We start from the raw sequence: 6339 nt of genomic DNA, 5'->3' as shown, positions 1-6339 counted from the left end.
TCTTTTATTAAATTATTTTAGATCAGTATTGCGATTTAAAATGTCCAAATTATGACAATGATACAGCAAATATATCTACTGTTAGAAAATATAATCTCATCACCTCAGTAGAACAGCTATCAAAACGATGTTAAGTGACAGTTTGTGAAGAAACCTTTATAGTTGCTACTCCATTGCTTCCTTTCGTTTAAAGTCTTTTCAACACATGATATTTCCAAGCCAAACACATTAACTTACATTCTCATTAATGTGGTAATGGTTTATTACTAATAGAAAGATATCCTCTCTTTAGTTGAAAAAGCAAAGATTTGAGCTGGAGGCAGACTGTTATCCCATGGACTGTCTAGAGCTGGTCCGGAGCCCCACGCAAATGTATTATATCCCTCTCAAGGTCGCCATGGTGTAAGTAGAGTCTTAATGAATCACCACAATCTTTCTATCATTATTAAAAAAGAAAATATTTCCTGATTTCTTTGTCATTGTCTGTTTGCAGTTACATGTTGAACCCTTTCACCATTTTGTCCTGTGTTGCCAAATCCACATGTGGACTCAACAATGCCGTCCTGGGCCTTTTCTTCCTCTGCACTATTAAAAGTACCGGTATGTGCTCATCTTATACACAAATATTTAAATTAAACACTCCCAGTCTAATTCAAAATGAAATTCTTTTTGTTGAACAGAAAATACCATGTTGAGTGCCATATTTCTGGCCCTGGCCACGTATCAGTCCATCTACCCCATCACTCTCTGTGCTCCAGCCATGCTCTACATAATGCAGGTAGGCTCCTCTATGTTTTATAAGCACAAAATGTATTAACTATATGATAATATTATATTATAATTATAAGGACTAATATTGAACCAATTTGTTCAGCAATGGTTAATTTATTGTAAATTATTAAATTATTTAACACAATTATTGCATGTATATGTTTATTGCCATTGTGTCTTTGGGCAAGACTCTTATCTGCCCTGCTTTGATAAGCTAGTGTAGCAATGTAATATAATGTGTCATTATCAGGATATTGGGGATTTTTTTTTTTTTCACTTGTTGGAAAAAGCCCCTGACTTGGGACTTGCTTTAGATTTTAACATATTGATATAGATATTGCCAATATATCAGCCACAACAGCAAGAAAAAAACATATCAGCTAAGAAAATAAATATCAGATAAACTCCAAAATGTGCTAAACTAATGGAGCTCAACAAGTCTGTGCCATTTCTGGAAGTAAATTTTCCTTTCATTTTTCAAGGTGAATTTTGGAAAAAATTCAAATATTAAGAGTTCAAAGTCATCGCGAAGGCTAACCAGCTACGTGGTAACTAATATCCATAATGCGGTAGTTTTACCTTCAAAAAGCACATTTAAAACACAAGATTCTGCGAAATGCTTTAATAACTTTGCAGTTTATAAAATTTCAGAAACAGATTTTAAATAAAGTGACAGTTCTTGTGGCCATTAGTCACCACAGAGCTGAGTATCCCTGAGCAAGCTTTCAAACTTCTAATATATATATTTTTTTAGTCTATGGAAAAAATGAATGGGAAATTCATTTCTGGAACCAGGGGATGGGTGGTCACGGTTGAGCTCTATGTGATATAAAATTTATAACAAAAGTGCAGAAATAGCACTTTATACCATTACTTGAAATATTAAATTGCAAGTGCGTTCTTTGTCCTGCGTTTTAAATGTTTTCTTTTAATAAAATATGATATACTTGATATTCTAATTTTGCCCATCTCTAAATCAACAATTGCTATTTAATCAATTTTTCACACTAACATTTGAGATTGACCTCCCTAATCATCTGGAACTCCATCCTGTCCCTCCCCAGTGGCTGTACATTCCAGTGAACTACCGCTGGGCCAGTTTTTGGTGGTTCATGGTTCAGTACCTCTCATTTACCTGGGCAGTCTGTTCGTTATCATCTGCCTCTCCTTCTTTGTGCTGGGCTCCTGGGACTACATACCATCTGTCTATGGATTCATGTAAGTTTACTGAGTTTTTTCTACATGATTTTTGTTACATTCAATTCCACACATTTTGAATGTTTTTAGTATCAAATTGACTCAGCAAGAAGACTATATAGAGAATTATGCTGCATTGCTTTCTAAATGTTTACAGAAAACAGTAGGAAACACTGATACCTGAGCAGTTCACTGGAAGATAATGTCCTGATTTATGTCATGAATAAAAACATACGGCAATGAACAGCTATTATTTTGTTCTCTATTTTCCAAATATGTGCTACTTGATGTAAAAAATATAAGAATTGCACTCAGATAAGGCCATTATTTGATTTTATTCTTGCATTCATTTCTTCTCTCTCCTCCACAGTTTGTCTGTTCCAGACCTGACTCTAAACATCGGCCTCTTCTGGTATTTTTTCACTGAGATGTTCGAACACTTCAGGCTGTTCTTCAACTGTGATTTTCAAATCAATGTCTTCTTCTACACCATTCCTCTCTCAAATCAAACTCAAGTAAGTCATGTACTTCACCCTCAACAGTATGACAACTGACAGAATCACTTCAGGACAAATGCTAATATATAAATGTCAGCAGTTTTTAAGACTTTTACTCCTACTTATTATGTATTATATAACAGTGTAACTGTACTCTTAAGTAAAAGTTGTGGTTCTTTTTCTACAAGTGGCAAAAGTTTGTCATTTGTAGAAGAACCACAAGTTCATCAGCTTAGTGAAGATAGTTTGTTGTGATTGTTGTTGTTGTTGTTGTTGTTGTGATTTTGGGCGTTACAAAAATAAATGAATTGAATTGAATAGTTTGAGTGAAATGATAAGAATCTGTCTGCTGAAGGTGTGTTGATGGAGAACAACTTCATGTTGACCACCAGATGGCAGTATGCAATGGATAAAGTGTTTTGAGCTCTTTTGAGCCAATTCCTGTTTAGTGCTGGTTTAATGGTAAATGGTCACATTTTTCTATAGCGCTTTTCAAGGCACTCGAAGCACTTTACAACAAGGAACCACTCACCCATTCACACACAAGCGTACACGTGGGTGGGCGATGTGGGTTAAGTGTCTTGCCCAAGGACACAACAACAGCATTCATCTAGAATCGCACCGCCAACCTACTCAACCAATGACGTTTATGTTGAGAGCGGAATTTGAACCACCAAACTTTGGATCGGTGGATCGGTGGACAAACAATTGGTGGACAAACACTCTACCAACTGAGCTACTGTTGCCCAGCATCTCTAGTGGAAAGTGTTGTTGGAAAATGCTGGCTGAAGTGGTTAAAGTGGGTAAAGTGTCTTTCTCAAGGGAAACTTTGCAGCTATGGGATAGTTGTTCTACCATAGGATCCAATGTCTTTGTATAGATATGTCAGAATACTTGTTATACCATTGATGCTGATTATATCATAAGTATTTAATTTATCTTTGCACTTATGTTATTGTTTCAGTTTTAACATTTTCATCTTTTGCTCACAAAAAATAAAATTTCTCTCTTAATATGATGCATTAATATCGTGGTCATTACGTCACTGTGACTATTTTTGGTATATTTCACAAAAAATATATGGCAGCATTAATTAGTATTGCCATATCATATGGTAAATGGTCACATTTTTCTATAGTGCTTTTCCACCTTCAAGGCACTCAAAGCGCTTTACAACCACTCTTTACCACTCACCCAGACACTGAGGGCAAGGTGGGTTAAGTGTCTTGCCCTCTGTGAGCTAGAATCACACCGCCAACCAGATCAGTGGATCTGACCGCTCAACCAATGATGTTTATGTCGAGAGCACCAACCTTCAGATCAGTGGACAAACACTCTACCAACTGAGCTACTGTCGTTGTAATCACGAGTGATTATGATTTCTTATTACTGTTTTATAGTTTTTACTCACTGTTGTATTGGCTAATTTGAAATCTGTTTGTTTTTATCAGGGAGCACCCAGTGTTCCTGATGTTCATGCAGTTGGCCGTGATGTCCATCTTTAAATCTTACCCCACAGTGGGAGGCATAGCTCTGTACCTGTCCCTCCTCCCACTCTGGAGCCACCTACACAGATGTGAGGGCTTAAAATAACTCGCTGTTTATTCATTAATCACACACGTTCACCTTTAGATGGAGGCGGTTGTAGGGAGTTCTGGAAAGACAAAATATTAAAGTAAAATAATAGAGATCCTAAGCTCATTACTGTGTTAAAGAGGGGGAATTATGTAGTATATATATATATATATATATATATATATATATATATATATATATATATATAGCTTTTAACTATGTAATAATATTGATAATATTGTTCCCTCATCAAAAGCACATATCTTAAGAAGCTTTTCAGTAATTTACCAATCTCTTCTGAGCCTCCTAATGAAACTTCTTTACAGTTAGCTGCGAGATTCCATTAGGCCAAAAGTCTACATCATCCACGCATGATAGAATACTGTACATAACAACTTGACAAACCTGAAGTGATGTGCAGTAGTTTTATTAGCGGGATGCACACTGATTGTTTTATGAAAGCGCTCTAAAGAGGGACTTGGCACAGAGACCAAAAACAAAAGTGAAACAAAAGAAACCTTTTTGGTAAATACAGCATTTTCAAAACAATAAAAGGGAACATGGTGATCCAAATATGTTATGCGTTACTGGTAATACCCTGTAGAAGTAGAATACCCCCTCTAGTCAACACTACAACATTGTATTCTGCCCTCCAAATTCACATTCTACAATTTGAAACCTCCATTTAAGGGAAGCGATTTGATACTGCTAATTTATTTATTGATTATTTTGACCTGTTTTCACATTTTTCTTTTATATTGAATATTCCAAAGAGCATCAGAATAATATTTAAACTGTTTGAGATGGAAACATTGATTCTGAATTATTGTGCTTTGTAATCAAATGTACTCTGTCTCTCCTCAGTCCTGAGAAACATCTTCCTGGTCACATGTGTGCTGATCGCCTGCTCTGCTCTGTTCCCTGTGCTGTGGCATCTGTGGATCTACTCTGGCAGTGCCAACTCCAACTTTTACTACGCCATTACACTACTGTTCAATGTGGCTCAGGTGAAGCATAAGTAAATCAGAATGTAAATCACCTTTCAAGATATTGAAAGTGTACTGCATGGTAGTAAGCTGCTTCTGTAGCCACAACTGCCTTGGGCTGGACTGACAGAAGTGAGGCTGCTTAAGGCAAATACCAGTGCTCCGCTCTGAGCAGGACTTGATCCACTGTGTGTTTTTGTGGACATATATTCTGACTTCAGACCCACAGATGTTTTAGCTTATGTTTCTGTGGATTCTGAGTTTAGCGCAAATTAGAAGTAGTCAAAGTATGTTTGCATGTTTTTTTTTGTTTTTTTGTTTTGTTTTTTTTAGCTGTCAATAATATTTGTGTTAGTATTCATTCTGTTGAGGGTGAAGTACATTCAATCCTTGGATTGTTTCAATATGATCATTTCGACCCAAGAATTGCACAGTATTCTATACACCAAAACTAATGTAAAAATGTATATATTTTTTAATTGGATTGATCAGTTTTATTTCATACACCTGGTACAGCGATTGGTGCTCTTGCCTCAGAGCAGAAGTTCTCATTCCCAGACGGTGGGTGGGGGGCATGGTCTCCCTGTCCCTGCATAGGTTTCCTCGGGGTGCCTTGGTTTCTTATCACTGAAAGCATTTACAATGTTTTAATGAGATTTTTATCTCATGGCGGTCTTTTGGCAGACATTGTGACCCCTGTATTCACTGTAATATAAAATATTGTCTATTTATATTATTCATTTTGTAGATTCTCCTGGTGTCAGACTACTTCTACGCCTTCTTACGGAGAGAGGACCACCTCACGTATGGACTTTACCTGAAGAAGAAGGATGGGTCTGAGGCCACACTCATTTTAAAATAACTCTTAAAGACCTCTTCAGTCACATTTGACCAAGCAGACCAGCCAGTGGACAGCACAGGCGAGTATTATCCTGTAAGGGAATGGCATTTCACCACACAGGACGAAATTATACCAAACTCCTGGAACGGTGTTGGTGGAAGATGCTGGTAGACTGAACGTATTAAGCCCAACAAAAATGTGGGATGTAGACTATGCCTTTTTTACTTTGACATGTTTGTAACTTCCTCTACATAAACATATATATAATGCCAGGGTTTTATTTTGAAAACCTTCCTTCCTTCTTGCAAGATGTTGTTGTTGTCAGTTTATGCTGAAATAATTCCTGGAAACTAAGTTGTGTGCACAATATTTTTTTGTTTTCCACCAGTTCTTTTGAATCAACACTGGACGTTTTTACTCATAGGAATGTTGTTACGAATGTTCAAATTTCAGCAATTTATTATAGTCTCTT

The 6339-nt window shown here is 36.6% G+C and overlaps 1 pseudogene; it reads left to right on the top strand.

The window, feature by feature from the left end:
- The first annotated feature begins 280 nt into the window (after nt 1-280).
- On the top strand, nt 281-5888 carry LOC117393522 (phosphatidylinositol glycan anchor biosynthesis class U protein-like; annotated as a pseudogene).
- Nucleotides 5889-6339: the final 451 nt, after the last annotated feature.

Source organism: Periophthalmus magnuspinnatus, unplaced genomic scaffold, assembly GCF_009829125.3.
Source record: "Periophthalmus magnuspinnatus isolate fPerMag1 unplaced genomic scaffold, fPerMag1.2.pri scaffold_223_arrow_ctg1, whole genome shotgun sequence".
NCBI classification, from domain to species: domain Eukaryota; kingdom Metazoa; phylum Chordata; class Actinopteri; order Gobiiformes; family Gobiidae; genus Periophthalmus; species Periophthalmus magnuspinnatus.
The sequence above is the reverse complement of the archived record's forward strand: the minus strand, read 5'-3'. Positions and strand labels throughout refer to the sequence as shown.